We start from the raw sequence: 18,129 nt of genomic DNA, 5'->3' as shown, positions 1-18,129 counted from the left end.
TTGCGAAAGTGATGCAGTCCTTGTTCTGGCTAGGCTATACCATCTCGTGAGCCCAAGCAGAGTCTCCAAACATGTTGGATTCTGCTGTTGCTGGGAAGACACACACCGCAGGGTGCTAGCTGGGGAGTGAATGCAGAAGCAAGACACCACAGAGAGGTTGGACACTTAGGTTGTGTGATTCAAGACACACTGAATAAGTCCAAGGGTGGAAGGAAGAAGGGGGAGGAGAAGACTGAATTCTAAATAACATCTCAGAAGGTCAGAGTCCCATTAGATGGGCTCTGGATTGAGCTTTTCTGCCAGGAAGGTATTCACAAAGGCCTCCACAATGGCAGGGGTGATCTCCTCCCACGTCCATCACATACTCGGTTAGTGTTGACATGTCCAGGGTAGTGAGCAAAGGGGCAGCCTCAGGAGGGTTGGTGTAACCTTGCAGAAAGTCAATCATGTCATCCTCCCCAGGTACAAAAAAATGGAAGTGATGCTCCTTTGCACTTGGCAATGATTTTCTCAGCTATTGGCTGAATCAGTTGCTTGGCTTCCTGGGACTCTCTGTCATCCTCAGAATCTACAAAAAGGAGGAGGTAGGGGCCAGCTGAGCTACACAGTGTTGGAGTCAGAGAGCTTCAGCATGGGCTTGGGTGCCATGGGAACTCCCAGCCGTCCTCGTCGTTAAGCACCTCCACTCACCCCGCCACATGATCACCTCGTCCTGTGGGTCCAGCACAATGAGCATGAGGAATGCCTTGGATTCTATACAGCCAGTTGGGGTCTGACCTCCAGGCCTCTTCAGTGTAGGGGATAGTGAGTCAGAACCTTTCACTGAAGTACTGTTTGAAGGGCTCTTCTGATCTGTCTTCACTGACTAAGATAATCCCAAAGTTCTGGCCTGCCTCGTTGATCTTCCAATAAGATTCCACAAGGACCTGGGTGAGGCTTTGGCAGGATGAACACCCATGTGCAGAGAAATAGGGTCCTATGTAAGACCTTTCGGGGCTGCTGCTCTCCAGGAACTGTGAGTCATTTCTAAGGAAGGGACCTGCAATGACTTCCCTGAAGAATTTAGGTCCCCAAGGGAATTCCACACCTTCAGGGTAATCTCGGATCACCAGCAGCCCATTCTTTCACACAGGCTTTCCAGTGGTGGCATCTATGAATATTAGCAATGGAATATTAGAAATTTGGTATTTGTTCCAAAGTTTCTGTGCTTCTCCTTGTAGAGTAGTGCCAGCCAAGGCATGCCCCGCATGAAGTCCTACCACTGCCACTGGTCGTCCTTGCTGTTGCTCATCACCAGCTTCTAACCAAGCTGCTCCTCCAAGAAGCACACCATCTTGGCCCACCACAACCCCAGCGCACAAGCAGGTGGGTAGGCAGGCAGCGGCAACCCTGCTTCCTCTGTGCATGTGGCCTGGACACTGATCATTCTTAATCGCAACAAGGGTGCTGGTGGGCACTCTGATGCCAGGTTCAACTCCCTATCATGGAGAGCTGTAGCTGATTTTTTATCTAATTATCTAAGAAGCAGCATGCAAAGATAAGTGAGCACCACTTATTTGTCTTGGTAGTATATTAGTCCATTTTCACACTACTATAAAGATACTACCCTAGACTGAGTAATTTATAAACAAAAGAGATTTAGTTGACTCATAGTTCTGCATGACTGGGGAGGTCTCAGCAAAGTTACAATCATGGTGAAAGGCAAAGGGGAAGCAGGCACCTTTTTCACAAGGTCGCAGCAGACAGAGTGTGCAAGGGAAACTGCCGTTTTTAAAATCATCATATCTCATGAGAACGCACTCACTATCATGAGAACAGCATGGGGGCAACCGTCCCTGTGATCCAATCATCTCCTACAAGGTCCCTCCCGTGACATGTAGGAATTAAAATTCCACACGAGATTTGGGTGGGGACACAGAGTCAAACCATATCATTCAGCTCCTGGCCCCTCCCAAGACTCATGTCGTTTTCACATTTCAAAACACAATCATGCCTTCCCAACAGTCCTCCAAAGTCTTATCTCATTCCAGAATTAACCCAAAAGTTCAAGTCCAGAGTTTCATTTGAGACGAGGCAAGTCCCTTCTGCCTATGAGTCTGTAAAATCAAAAACAAGTTAGTTACTTCCAAGATAAAATGGGGGTACAGGCGTTGGGTAAATGTTCCCATTCTGAATGAGATAAATTGGCCATAACAGAGGTGTTACAAGCCCTATGCGAGCCTGAAACTTGGCAGGGCGTTCATGAAACCTTAAAGCTCCAAAACAATCTCCTTTGACTTCATGCCTCACATCCAGGGCACACTGATGCAAGGTGCAGACTCACAAAGCCTTGGGCAGCTCTGCTCTTGTAGCTCTGCAAGGTATAGCTCCTGCCCGGTTTCTTCCAAGAGCTGGTGTTGAGTGCCTATGACTTTTCCATGTACACAGTGCAAGCTGTTGGTGGATCTACCATTCTGGGGTCTGAAGGATGGCGGCCTTCTTCTCAGGGATCCACTAGGCAGCACCCCAGTGGTGATTCTCTGTGGGAGCTCCAACCCCACATTTCCCTTCTGCACTGCCCTAGTAGAGGTTCTCCATGAGGGTTCTGCCCCTACAGCAGACATCTGCCTGGACATCCAGGTGTTTCCATATATCCTCTGAAATCTAGGCGGAGGCTTCAAAAGCTCAACTATTATCTTCTGTGCACCCACAGGCCCAACACCACATGGAAGTTACCAAGGTTTGGGGCTTGCATCCTCTGAAGCCACAGCCCAAGCTGCATCTTGGCTCATTTTAGCCATGGCTGGAGCTGGAGTGGCTGGGACACAGGGCACCAAGTCCCAAGGCTGCACAGAGAAGCAGGGACCTGACCCATGAAGCCGGTTTTCTCTCGTATGCCTGCCATACCTGTGATGGGAGGGGCTGCCACGAAGGTGTTTGAAATGCTCCACAGATATTTCCCCATTGCCTTGGCTTTTAATAGTTAGCTCCTCATTACTTATACAAATTTCTGTAGCCAGCTTGAATTCCTCCTCAGAAAATGGGTTTTTCTTTTCCACCACATAACCAGCCTGCAAATTTTCCAAACCTTTATGCTCTACTTCCCTTTTAAACATAAATTCCAATTTCAAACCATGTCTTTATGAATGCATATAACTGAATGCTTTCAGAATAAGCCAGGTTACCTCTTGAATGCTTTGCTGCTTAGAAAGTTCTCCCACCAGATACTCTAAATCATCTCTCTCAAATTCAAGGTTCCACAGAGACCTAGGGCAGGGGTAAAATGCCACCAGTCTTTTTGCTAAAGCATAGCATGAGTGGCCTTTACCCCAGCTCTCAATAAGTTCCTTACCGCCATCTGAGACCACCTCAGCCTGGAATTCATTGTCCATATCACTATCAGCATTTTGGTCAAAATCAAGCCTCAAAAGTATTTCAACCACGGTCTGTTACCCAGTTCCAAACTCACATCCACATCTTTAGGTTATCTTTATAGCAGTACCCCACTTCTGTTACCAGTTCTCTGTATTAGTCCATTTCACACTGCTATAATGATACTACCTGAGACTGGGAAATTTATAAACAAAAAATGTTTAATTGACTCACAGTTCCATATGGCTAGAGAAGTTTCATCAAACTTACACTCCTTGCAGAAGGAGAAAGGGAAACAGGCACCTTCTGCACAAGGGAAACTGCCACTTTGAAAACCATCAGATCTCGCGAGGATTCCCTCACTGTCATGAGAACAGCATAAAGGAAACTGCCCCCATGATCTAGTCAGCTCCTACCAGGTCCCTCTCTTGACATGTGGGCTTTAAAATTCCACATGAAATTTGGGTGGGGACACAGAGCCAAACCATGCCAGGTAGTAAGCATTCTAGGTTAACTGAGGAAAGGATAGCTTAGCATGGTTTTAACCCTGTACCTTGCAAAAGGAAAACCTTCAGATTTGTACTCTTGGGCCAGGGTTTCTCAACCGTGGCATTATTGTCATTTTGGGCTGCATAGTGTTTTTCTTGTGAAGCGTTGTCCTGTGTGTTATATGAAGTCTAGAAGTATCCAAAGTCTCTACTCAGAAGATGCCAGTTGTAGCTGTACATTGAGACAGCCAAAAATCTCTCTGGACATTACCAAGTGTCCCATATGAGCAAAATTGCCCCTTTTGAGAAGCACTCTCCTAGATGTATCTTATCTTATAAGAACTTTTACAACAGCTGTAAATGGCTTCCTGTTATCCTCCCAGTTATCATCATTAATGAGACTTTTTGTCTGTTTCCAAATTGCTCCACACCTTCCCCAAAGTATCAGCTACTCTGTGTATTGTTAAAGACATTATTCTTATAATTAAATACCAAGAACTTATATTGAATTCGTTTAGTAAAGACTACTAGGGTTCTCTGCTTGTTACAATCTCTTTTTCCTAAAGGTTTCCAAAATTCTGGTTTATCTTAGCCTGACAATAAGTTAGCATTTAACTGCTCAGCTGTTGGGCATTCTCTTTTATAGGCAGGGCTCTCTGGAGAATTGAGTTGTTCACAGAAAATACCAGTGGGACATCTGTAGTATTCTCTTCTCTGCTTTGTCTCTCCCTTGACCCAAATTCTTTGCTTGCATCAGGTTCATGGTTCAGTATTTGGAGGCCCAAAGAAAGATAGTTTATCCTAATGACATAAAAATGGTTCTAACTTACATGTACAGTGTTCTGTGAATGGATTTATGCATATTCTTTTAAAAACGTGTACATAGCTTTATATACAAAAGCTGGGAAGAAGACAAACTGGAATTTCCTTTGTCCTTCCTTCCCAACTCTGCATTCTAATATTAGTTTAAATTTGATCCACTTTCATCTTTACTTGGAAAGTATGAATTTAAAAAGTACAGCTTTCCAATTTTCCTTTCAAGATATGCCACGTAGTTAAATGCTCCTCAGGCTTCTAATAGCAGAAAATATCCATTATGTTTTGTTTGTGACAATCAGGGTGGAGAAAATAATGTTTTGGCTCTTCTAAGGAAGAAAGGGCTTCTGGAAAAATGCTAGCAAGTGTTTAAATAATTATAATCACACACATAAAATTAAGTATTCTTAGAAATGCATTATGGTGCTTTTTTTTACTGGGTAGGGTAAATAAGGAACAGATTTTTATTTTTATTTTTTTAGTTTTATTAGGGACATTTTATAAATCACAATGCAGTGAACCTCACCACATGAGTCGAGCTGGCCCACTGCCACTACTCAGCTCTGTAAAAGCACCAGCTCTCCTTTGAATTCCGAGAACAGCTCTTGGCCTGTGAGAACATCTGGGGCTCAAAGTTTTGGAAAGAAATAGTTCAGGTCCCTTTAGAAGGGCTCTCCCTGTGGTGGGAACTGGAGTGTGCACACACTTAAAAAGGATTTTGCAGTCCCATTGGCCAGAGGCATTGGCTTAGAGCTCTAGCACCAGGGAAGATCAATGTGAGACCAAAACAAATCCCCAAGAAGCTTCATGAAGTCATTCAGTGGGATTCAGGGGCCCAGAGTATGTTTTGCATATCTTCTCTATTCTTTTTCTATGTGTTTTTTTTAAGGAAAATGAGTGTATTGTGGCTGATGGGTCCTTGCATTCTCCTAAAATAGTGATGAAAAAAGGAAGACAATCTGAAAAAGGCAGGGGCTTAAGGATATACTCAGAGGCGCCCAAGCAAAGCTGATTCCACATATAAAGTGCTGCCTCGTGAATTCTGACAGTAATTTTCAAAGCACAGAATGTAGACGCTAACAGGTGAATAGTCTTGTCTGACAGTTATATGGGGGAAAGCCACTCATGAACATAGAACTGGTGGTTGTCTAATCTACCAGACAAAAGCTCCCTTAACTGCACCCCTGTCTATTCACTTGGAAGGCTCTGCCCCATCCGCTGCCAATAATGGCATGTCCTGTTCCTTGTGGAGGAGGGAGAAACCGGAAAAGGTGGGTAGAGAGAGGTGTACACACACATAGGCAAGTGTGTATTTATCTTCAGCAAGAATATTTTCTTCCTGACTCATTCCGGATGCTTTACAATGAAGAGAGATAGTATTCATTAAACATAATTACCTGAATGATTTTAATTACCAGTCATTAAAGAGAGATACAGTCTTGTATTTTCTTAGAAAATGGAGCACTTAGGAAGTCATGTTGCCCCTTTCTCTGATCTTTTGGCTTTACAAAGATGCATGTTATGGAGTGTAATTTGGATAAAGCTGTGGGAGCTCTGAGGTATATAAAATTAAATTACACTGCCAACAAAATAAGATTTATTTGGCTCACCCTGGTCCTCTCTTTTGAGACTCAAAGGCCCTGCCAAGTGCCCCAAAACGCTTATTTCTGAGAGCCCCCACGTGGCATAGGTCACTAACCTTTCCTTTTGAATCCAACATTCTTCACTATCTTTGCTGCCACCTTGCTTTATGGATCCAAAGTCACCTTGCTGTGACAGTGCCTTAGTGCAATGTTCTCAATGACATTGATGCTGTGGGTCTGACTTGGTGAATATTGAGTACGACTGCAGTCTCTAGAGCTCAGGAAATGTCAAAACTGACCTGTTATAAGCCCTAAAATGTGGTGCATCTCCCTTTCCCTTTTCACACTGTACAAGAGGGCTGTGTGGCATTGCCAATAATTCACGAAAAGTACTTTTCATTCCACTTAATATTCATTTCTGCCTACGACTCTATTGAACTTTTTAGGTGACAAAGAAAATAACAGACATTGTAGTCATTGCTTGCTGTAGACTCAGTCTCCCATTGAGCTACTTTTGAGGCACCTTTTCTCTGGATAAGTCTTCCTCAGGGAACGCTTAGGTTCCTTATGCAAATGAACTTCTGATAGGCTACTTCCCAGGCATCCAGACAAATTAAGGTAACAGAGTTTGGGTTCAAGCTCAGATCCCAGCTCCTACGTATTAGTTGTAATTTGAGGATATTTTAATACTTTCTATTTGAAAATAAAATCAAGGGAAAAAATGGGACAGCAATCTGTATATGCAAAATCTGTATATTCTACAATAAGAGAACAGGACAAGCCAAGATGAGCGATCACCTAACATTCCAATTTTGTTTTGGAATGTTGGATCTGTAGAAAATACTGGCTGGCTTATCTGACATTCCTTCATATAGAGAACAACCATTTATATTTATCTATAGAGGACAAGATAAATTGATTTTAAAATGAAAACACTTTATCCCTCAGTAACTTCTGATTCAGTAATTTCAAATCTTTTAGTAACTTTCGAATCACCAATAAGTCAGGTTTGGCTGAGTTTTAGTGTGTTTTATTGCAGTCTGCTGAAACTGGCAATCCATGTCCATCATACACAGTAACTGTGCATTTAGTGACATAGTTGAATAACACAGTCACTACCCATAAAATATGACAGAAACTTTCCTGTAGCTTCCTTGTCCTCTCTCAAGTGTTCTCATGGACTGGGGTATGGATATTTTATCCTTGTTTGTCACTGAGCCATGTAGTGAATGACAGATCTATTCACCAGCTTCTAGCTGCTTACGAGTCCATTTATGAAATTTAGGCTGTCAGTAACAGCAACCAGAAGTTCTGAACAAGTAGATAATACAATGTTTGCCTGTCAAGATGATTATAGTACAACTTAAGATTGACTTTGGAGCTATCAGTCACATTTCTACTGGGCTCTTCCCTTCCTACAGAAGTGTGTGTATGTATGCTATTACCTCCCAATCACCTCCAACTCTCACAAAAAATATCTAAAGACTTCCCAGTCTTGGGGAAATCTGACAAGAGACAGAATTATGAGAGTCATCTTCTCTGTGTTCATCACATTTTAGTTATTTTATAAGCCAAAACCTAAGAGCATTTTTCATGTCTGTAGTGCTATTCACAGGAGGCAGGGTGGGAGCACCAAATCCCCACCCTGTGCTGATTGGTGTGAGCCCTGGATACCTGACAATGGGAGAGACCTGAGACCTTCCCATATCATACTAAGTAAAAATGCTGATAAAACCCTCAGGAATTCGGCCGGGCGCGGTAGCTCACGCCTGTAATCCCAGCACTTTGGGAGGCTGAGGCAGGTGCATCACGAGGTCAGGAGATCGAGATCGTCCTGGCTAACACGGTGAAACCCCGTCTCTACTAAAAATACAAAAATTAGCCGGGTGTGGTGGCGGGCGCCTATAGTCCCAGCTACTCAGGAGGCTGAGGCAGGAGAATGGTGTGAACCTGGGAGGCGGAACTTGCAGTGAGCCGAGATCCTGCCGCTGCACTCCAGCCTAGGTGACAGAGCAAGAGTCCATCTCAAAAACAAAACAAAACAAAACCCTCAGGAATTCAATGCTTTCAAGGGGGTAAAAGTCAATGACACTCTTGTGGTGTCATTCAAAAGGAAACTAATATGAACAACAACAAAAAAAACTAACAAAAAATGGTAACAGGGAAATCTGTGAGCTACGTCGTAACCCCTGGCAACAAGCATACACCAACTCCACTTCCTGGCCATCATTCACGCCTGATGTTCTTGGAAATGTGTGTTTTGCCCTATCCATGCTTAACAAAACAACTCTCTACAGGATTATTCCATATGATTAGGTCTAAAGGTTTTCCCAATTCCAACTAACATATAAGCCTGCGACGCCCCCAAGGGTAGGGACTTCTGTTTCTTTTATTCATTGATGTGTCTCCAGTACCCATTAGAGTGTCTGGCACACATCAGTGCCCAACAGATATTTGTGAATGAATACACAAATGAATCCTGTGGTATATTTTATTTCTATGAGGCATTTGACAGCGTTGAAGAAGACTTGAATTTGCTCCCTCAGCATTCAGGTCACTGCAGTTTTCTGTTTTTCTCCCTACCTCTCTGACTACATGTTTTTTGTTTTTTGCTTTTTGTTTTTTTTGGTTTGTTTAATTTCCCAGCTCTTCTTCCTCCCATCTCCTTTAATTACTCTCATTCTTAAAATTCGTATTTTTGTTCAATTTTTTAAAATCATGCCACAATAAGAATAGATTTCACCTGGACCTCTGTTACGGGAGCTTTGCTTGTAAATTAAGCTAGTATAAGCATAAATACGGAAGAGGATTAGGAAGCACTTACTGGTTACTTAAACTGAAAATTACAGAAGGAGAGTTAGTCCAAAGCGCAGCTAGATTCAGAGATCGTGGAGTTGGCTGTTTCCTGAAATTGCACGGTGGCCCCTGGGAACTTCTGAACTCCATCCTCGTTATTCCCAGTTTAATCAGAGAGAAGCTGCCTCCCTGCTCCTTCTGACACACACGGCAGTCGGAAATGAGAGTGTATTGATTGCTTTGGTGTGTACTTCAGGATCTACCCAGGAGCCCTGGGTATGGAGTCATTCTCAGTTGAAATACATGGGCTGAGAGTTGGCAAGGGTTATGCCCCCAAAGCGAAATTCTGGGTTGCCTGGATTCTTGGCTAGCATCTTAAAAGATACATGTCATAAGTAGATGATGTAGTTAAGGCCACTACAATGGTTAATTTTGTTGCGGGAGGATACTTGGTAATGTCAGGAAAAAAGATACGAGTTGTTTTTTGTTTTTGTTTTTGTTTTTTTTCCTTGAGATGGAGCCTTGCTCTGTTGCCAGGCTGGAGTGCAGTGGCACGACCTCGTCTCACTGCAACCTCCATCTCCCAGGTTTAAGCGATTCCCCTGCCTCAGCTTCCCGAGTAGGTGGGACTACAGGCATGTGCCACCATGCTCAGCTAATTTTTTTTGTATTTTAGTAGAGACAGGGTTTCAACATGGTGGCCAGGATGGTCTCGATCTCCTGACCTCGTGATCCGCCCACCTTGGCCTCCCAAAGTGCTGGGATTATAGGCATGAGCCACTGCACCTGGCCTATATGAGGGTTTTTTTTTAAGATGCTAGTACCATATTTGTTGATTTAGGTGCTGGTTACAGGATAAAAAATCTTTGAAATCACACTTTTGGTTGGAGCCTACTTCTGCATAGATTGTATACCTCAATAGAAAGTTTACTTTAAAATTTAAAAAAGAGGCCGGGCATGGCGGCTCACACTTGTAATCCCAGCACTTTGGTAGGCCAAGGCCAGTGGATCACTTGAGTTCAGGAATTCAAGACCAGCCTGGGCAACATGGCAAAACCTCATCTCTACAAAAAATGCAAAAATGAGCTGAGTGTGGTGGCGCATGCCTGAAGTCCCAGCTACTTGGGAGGCTGAGGTAGGAGGACTGCTTGAGCTGGGGAGGCAGAGATTGCAGTGAGCCATGATCATGCCACTGGACTCCCTCCTGAGTGAAAGAGCAAGACCCTGTCTAAAAAGAAAAAAAAAAAATTAGTAAATGAAAGAAAATTATGTTAAAATGTGTTTGCGGGTAAATACTTCCTCATATCTGATAGTTTATTATCTATGGAGACTTATCAGTTGGTATGTTTCTGAGCTCTCTTTACCTTTTTCTTAGCCTGTGTCTAGAATAGGAAATGACTTATCCGATGGGTGAGTTTGGAAGACAGGCTATAATACCAAAAGTTACTTGAGGGTAGAGGGTATGTTTTATATATATATATATATAGTCCCCATAGCCCTACAATAGTGCTTTACTCAATAAATACTAAGAAATTTATGAGTGACTATATATGATCTATATAACTCCAAGGAAAGAAAACAAAGTTACAATAGGATAGTTGGCCCCAAAGCCTCAGGACATGGTATTCCACCAACCAGGGGGTAGCTAACTATGGCCCATGGGCCAAATATAGCCCAACACCTGTTTTTGTAAATAAAGTTTTGTTGGAACACAGGAACACAGTCATGCTTATTCATTTATATACTGTCTATGGTTGCTTTCACTACAATGGCAGAGTAGTTCAAACAGAGACTATATGGCCTGCAAAACATAAAATAGTTATTAATTGGCCTGTTACACATGAGGATTGCTTATCCCTGCTGTAAACCGTCAGCTTGGACCTAGCTACTCATTTATTGAGCCACTGTTAATTGATTCATTTACTAGATCTTTGTTGAACATACAGTATTATGCTAGGCACTGTGCTAAGTACTGAGGACTAGGCAATGAACAACAACGATGAGGTTTCCACCACTGTGAAGTTTACAGACTGGTGGATTACACTAACTAGGGTAATATTTGAAAATGTTTACTGCTTCATCTTTCCCTCAGTTCCTATTTCTAGGGCTTCAAATAATCACGGCTTCAAATACATCATCTAAACTCCAAAACGAAGGTTTGCTTTATAATTTTTCAACAAATTTTGGTCTTGAAAAAAATACCTGTGATAAAGTGCCAGTACAATGTGCTCTTGTCATTTACTTTTCAACATTGAAAGAGAGAGTGGCTATTGATGTTTGCTGTTTTGTAATCAGAAAATGCTTAGGAGAAAATATCTGCAAACTCTTGGTCAGCACAGCATTTTGGAAATTAAGCAGTTAATCTCAGTTTATTCCCTTCATTGTTAGTGGAACAAGTTAGGACTTAATCAACTTCTTTTCAAATGTAACTCTTTTTAATGAAACATGAGGTTACAAAGTTCTCATTCTCCAAATCAACCCAAGCTGAAAAAAATTTTCAGGTCAGTTAACACATGCTTCCTATCCGCACCATGACATTCTCTAGGGGGAAAGGAGGAGTTGTACAAAGAAGGGATTTAGCCATTATTACTGCTCAAATGTCATAAAATGTGCAATATAGCCAGCTGATGGACTATTTGGCTTTCACCTATGTCCCTGTTACAGGTACAAAAAGAAAGAATTTTGAAACATCTATACTTGTTCTCTCATACTAGAAACATTAAATGATCCCAACAGGAATGTATGGATAAAGACACTGCAGATTCCATGCTTTCCTCCTCTATAGACCTGCAGCATTTCTCATTGGTTCAGAGCACATATGGTAAGGCCAGGTTGTCCTCAACACTTGCTCCCTGCATTGAACCTTTCTTCAATTCTATATACAGCTCTTAGCAAGCGTTGATGTTGCCACCATGACTGTAGGATTATCCTGGAAAAATCTGGACTCCGATTCCCAAAGGCTCAATTCCCATTCATGTATGTGGAAGTGGATGGGCAATGTCAAAAAGAGGAATGATTTCAAATGCAAAAGGGATTCTTTCCTTTTCAGCAGAAAACTTGAAAATATTTCTTTCTCTCTCTAACACTTGCACCCATGCTACTTCAAATGAAATTAGACTTAAATTTTGTCTGCCTCCTAATCATGTAGTCAGAGATCCATCGTGATAAGTGAAGTCTTCCCAGACTATGATGATAGGAGAGCCAAGAAATGTTGCCCTAGTCGCTAAAACATTCTTCCACTCTAATCAAAAGATTTCCAGAATATCTTGAAATGCACCATGAGGCCTGACAAATAATTTTAGAAGGAATTGGAGATTCTTACACCTTGGTCAGAAGAGGGACTGGCTCTGCAAAGGTTCTTAACACATTTGCCTTTTTTTATTAATGGAAGATGTTGGGTATATATTATTTATACGTTACTGCATAAGTTTAAGTTTACATTACACAAACAAATCAGGACCTGGAGCATCCTGGTACCTAGGGTTGCTTCACAGGAACTGGCAGTTCTAAGCCAGAATTGTTTTTCACTTTGAAGGTGATACTGCTCAGGGCTGAAGCCACTGCGTAAACAAACTGACGGTTTGAAAAGAAACACCCCAGTTTTAATTCCATTTGGAACTAAGTTTAGATCATAATTTATCTTGTAACAGAATTACATTTTAAAAAAGATGTTTGTAATTTTAACCATTAGTGTTTCTGTACATAACAGACAGCCAAAACTGTGTCAACTTCAAGTACTTTTCTTCTGCAGCAAAGAGAGTAAGTGAGAGCTACTCTCTCTGTAACTCTGGAGAGTTACTCCATACAGGCTACAAAGACCAGGACAATTGAAGAGTTCCAGGAGAATCAAAGTCTGAGAACCCTGCAAATACAGCTTCCATAGGACCCCATGTTTGTCTTTTTGGCACAGGGCAGGGAGTGGATAGTGCTGATAGCCAAGAGCTGATCCAAACTCAGGAATGAAGCATAGATGTTTAAGAATGCTTCATGATGGTCCCCTTTCTTATTTTCTTTTCTATCAAAATTAAATACAGAGGCCATGGGACTCTAGAGGGACTATCTCCAGCTTCTGTCCATGCAAATAGCCCCCAATCAGAAGATGACTTCCACGCATTCCTGCTAACACATCTCAGAGGGTCCAGAATGGAACACATATTTCACATATAGAGTGCTTCTCAAACATTAAAGCATATCTGGACCACCTGGGGATCTTGTTTTATAAAGATTCTGATTCAAGAGATCAGGACAGGGACTGAGATTCTACATTTTCAACATGCTCTTGGGCAATGCTTCTGGTCCTCCGACCATAATCTGAGATCTGAGCATAAAGAGTTTCATGTGGAAATGAATATTCTGAAGCTGAATTATCCCTTTCTGAGAAAGAATGATGTCATCTATGAGTGAACTTTGCCTAGTGATGGTAGCAGTAGCAATAATGTCAAGTTTTTTGTTTTTTTTTTTTTTGTTTTTTTTTACCACTCCTAGACAATCACGACAGGATCTCACCACCCTGTTTTAGGAGATAGGGAGTCCTGGAGTTTATGGTATTCTCTTATTTCCAGAAGAACTTAGAATTCCTGCATATTGATGAGATTATTATCTGGTATAATTATGATGGTACAATTATGAAGAATCTTTTGCAGATGAAATTTCAACAAAAAGGTTAAGTACAGTAGGTAAGGTCACATAGAAAATCAAGAATACACTTTAGTTTCCCTGTCTTCTAAACTATTTCCATGATTACATTAGCCTGCAACTCAAGTTTTGGTATCAAATATATGTGAAATACAAGCAGAAAATAGATATGAATTGACCTATTCTTAAAAACCCAATGCTTGAAAATTTATTATTTTTTGTTGCAAAAGATAAAGGGGAAATTATTTACATTCATAAAGATATCTTTATAGTAAATTCAGCAAATTTATTTTAAAATAAAATTTATATTTTAGTTTTGCTAAATTGTCCACATATTTTTAATGAAATATATTATACTTACAGATCGATTGAGGTATAACCACAATAATAATGTTGGTGAAAATTGGATAGATATATTATTGAATGGAAAGAACATTGGAATGAAAGTTAGTAAAACTGGATTTGAGTTTCTGCACTGCCATTATCTAATTGCATGAACTTGGACAAGATGCAGATGCTTCTAGACTTTTAGTGGGGTTATATCCTCATAAACTCATGGTAAGTTGAAGATGCCATAAGTTGAAAATGCATTTAATACACCTAACCTACCCAGTATTATAGCTAAGCCTAGTCTATATGAAACGTGCTTAGAACACTTAAAATAGTCTATAATTGGGCAAAATCATCTAACATGAGGCCTATTTTATAAAAAAAAAAGAAAAAAAGTGTGGAATGCTCTATGCAGATGAGCATTTTGTAGACATAATGGGTTGTGAAAACACAAAACACGATATCCAAAAACCACTGGCAACACCGTACACTGTAAAAGTCAAGGCTGTTTACCCTTGTGATCATGTGGTTGACTGGGAACTGTGGTTCATCGCCACTGCCCAGCTTTGCAAGTGGGTGCTATACCACATATAGCTAGCCTGGAAAAAGATCTCAATTCAAAAATTAAAGTGTAGTGTTTATTGAATGTGTATCACTTTTACACCATCATAAAGTTGAACAATCCTACGTTAAACCATTATAAGTCGGTGACCATCTGTTCTGTGTGTCTGTGTGTATATTCATGCAATTTCATGCACATGCTTGTGCATATGAAGAATAATCTGCCCTCTGTATATCACTGAGCTACAGTGAGGGTCAAATAAGGTGATGTGAAACACTCTATAAGTGGAAAATAGCTAAATTATTATTTTTATAATAAAAACCTTAATGTTAACCCATATGTGATAACCTAAAGCTTCTAGCAACATTTGTGTCTTGTGTTAGTTGATATGAGGAGTGTATAATGTCGTTAAAATAGTTGTATTACCAGGCTCTGTTAATTAAGGATTGTTGGCAATTTTGTCATTAATTTTATAGTGTGTGTGTGTGTGTGTGTGAAAGAGGAGAGAGAGAGACAGAAGGCTGTATAGCTGAAAGACAGTATCCTTTGGACAAAAGTGGGTAAGTACACTACCTGATGCTTACAAATCAGTAGAAATCTAAGTAATAACAAGAGAAAATAAAGCCATTTAGAACCAGGTTTGGTATTATTCAAAGAAGCAAGGTAAATCAATGGGCAATTGACATTGATAAGACTTGTCCAAAATAGGAAATGCCCTTAGAAAGCAAAACAATTAGGAGAAGCAAAACATAGTGCTTTAATCATTAAATATCTCAAGTTGACAACCAAATTAAAAATCCCAAATGTTACACCTCAGAATTTAATTTTGAGAATTAGCCCAAATGCAGCTAAAATGAATACCATCAAACTGTATGTCTGAGAAGTATTTCTAATTGTTTATTTTATTTTAATTTTTCAATTTTTAAAAATTGTGATAAGAACACTTAACATTATATCTTCCTTCTTAACAAATGTTTAAATACACTATACAATATTGTTAACTCTAGGTCCAATGTTATAAATGACACACAAATACTTTTAGAAAGTGGGGGGAAATAATTGATCTATAAATTTTTAAGCAATGGTTGCCAGCTATTTCCCATTGCCATAACTATCATAAGGACAGAAAAGTAGTTTCCTACACAATGTTTATGAATCCCTAAGTCGTCTTTCCTTAATCACTGACTTATATAGATTCAGAATGACACTTGGTTAACTGTTTCCAGATAATTTATTACTGCAACCCAAACCAACCCTCTGCAAAGTTGCAAAGGTGGTTAATCTTATCATTTGTTGCCTCAGCTTCTCCACTTTATACCCCTTCTTATCTTTACACCCATCCTAAGTGTAAAATCTACTTATTTTTCCTTTGTCTTTGAGAACATAAATGGAAACTATCCAAGTCTCAAAAAGTGGACATAAACTTGAGTAGTCACTTTTTTGAGGAGTATTTTTTTTTTTTTTAATAAGAATCAAAGTCTGAGAACCCTGCAAATACAACTTCCATAGGACCCCATGTTTGTCTTTTTGGCACAGGGCAGGGAGTGGATAGTGCTGATAGCCAAGGGCTGATCCAAACTCAGGAATGAAGCATAGATGTTTAAGAATGACTCAGTCCCTTGCCTCTGGATTCATTCCCTATAAAGGTCCAAAATCACTTTTATCACTGTGCCTGAAATTCTACCAAGTACAAATATATTTATCTTAACAAGCTTACTCATTTTAAAGGCAAATATTACAATGAGAGTTATATCTCGTTTACTTAGTATATGTTGTTGTAACTTGATGTTTCCCTCTTTGCACTGACTGCTCCAAAAATTGTGGTTAATTTGAGACTAGGAGCTTAGGGGTCTGGAGATCTAGGGAGGCCGAAATGCTGAATTTGAGGGGTACACAATCATGGCATGTCTCAGAAAGCAATAGGTATGATGGATGCAGATGTCTGGACCTAGTAGGTAGGCCCTCCACTGTGAAGGTGTATCCATGAATCTGAAGTCAGAGCACTGTTAAGTGTCAGAAACAGGTGAGTAAGATACACAGGAATAACAAGGGGTAGGTGGGAAGTTTAAATAATGTGCATGTTAGGATTAATATATCACGAAGGACAAGGTCAGCTTTGAAGATCAAAGCAGTAACTGTTACTCTGGGAGTTTGGGCATTACAATATTATAGAGATCAGGCAAAAGAGCATTGGAACTCGGGCAGAGAGTCTAGGCCGCAGAAGTAAAGCACAGAATCAAGATGACCCTTTATTCAAACCTATTTCCTCTTTAATCAATAACTTGCTTTAGTTTGTGCGTGCTTATTGTTAAGACAGGAACTATGTCCCAAGAATAGCTGGCTTAGAATCTGCAGGTGGAATGAGTGAATATGATATAGGGAAAAGGAATTTTCCATCCTGTTGATCTAGATTTTCTCATTTACTTCTGTTTAATGACAGATTGGCCCCTGAGTCCATGGTTGTGCTGCAAAGACAGAACAGAATGAGCACACAGTGTACTAAACATGCAGCCTCCCAAATCGATAGGAAGCACACTTGCCTAGGCGAGCAATAGAAAATTCATCACCTATTGGTAAAATAATTATTAGTAGTTGACATCTAGTTAGGAGACAGAAGGAAGGAGAGGCAAGTGGATGCAATTGATCCTGCTTGGGAACTCCTGAAGACACAGCACTCAGGTGGGCAATGATTTGCACCACATGTAAAACTGCCTGCATGTGAGTTGATATAAGTACCAGGATGCTGTCCTAGAAGATTAAACCCAGAAAACATGGCCCTGAAACCTCTTACAGGATTAGCAATACATCACACTTGAGCACCAGAAGAGAAACGGATACATTCTACTGAGCCATTATCTAGACTTGTGTTCTATTGGTATAACAAAAATGTTAAGTGAATTTTTAATGACTGTATTGATACAAAATAAGGTTCAAGCTTAGATAGTGTTTGTTTGCCATCACCAAAGAGTTTTGCAGCTTTTCTACAGATAATCCATAGGCTCACTGAAGCCTGTTTGAGACACCTTCTGCAAAACTGTTCAGCAGTTACCAGGAAAAAACTGGCAAATGAGCTGTTATTAAAGAGAAAATGACACATAAATGTTACCTCTTGTCCATTTAAAATAACCCAGTAGGAGCAGTGGTTCATGTCTTTATTCCCAGCACTTTGGGAGGCTGAGGCAGGCAGATCACTCGAGGTTAGGAATTTAAAACCAGCCTGGCCAACATGGCAAAACCTCGTGTCTACTAGCCTGGCCAACATGGCAAAATCCTGCCTCTACTAAAAATACAAAAATTACTGGGCATGGTGGCACATGCCTGTAGTCCCAGCTACTCAGGAGGCTGAGGCAGGAGAATCACTTGAACCCGGGGTCAGAGGCTGCAGTGAGCCGAAATTGCACTACTGCACTCCAGCCTGGGCAACAGAGCGAGACTCCATCTCAAAAAATAAATAAAATGAGATAAAATAATTAACCCCTACTTGGAAACAGTTTTAATGTCAAGTGATTTATTATTAGGTTGATGCAAAAGTAATCACAGCTATCCTTTTGATATTACACATTGAAGT

General features: G+C 40.6%; 1 pseudogene; it reads right to left on the bottom strand.

The window, feature by feature from the left end:
- Window positions 1-270: 270 nt before the first annotated feature.
- Window positions 271-1,240, bottom strand: LOC112611878 (annotated as a pseudogene).
- Between the last annotated feature and the right edge of the window lie 16,889 nt (window positions 1,241-18,129).

Source organism: Theropithecus gelada, chromosome 1 (assembly GCF_003255815.1).
Source record: "Theropithecus gelada isolate Dixy chromosome 1, Tgel_1.0, whole genome shotgun sequence".
NCBI classification, from domain to species: Eukaryota; Metazoa; Chordata; class Mammalia; order Primates; family Cercopithecidae; genus Theropithecus; species Theropithecus gelada.
The sequence above is the reverse complement of the archived record's forward strand: the minus strand, read 5'-3'. Positions and strand labels throughout refer to the sequence as shown.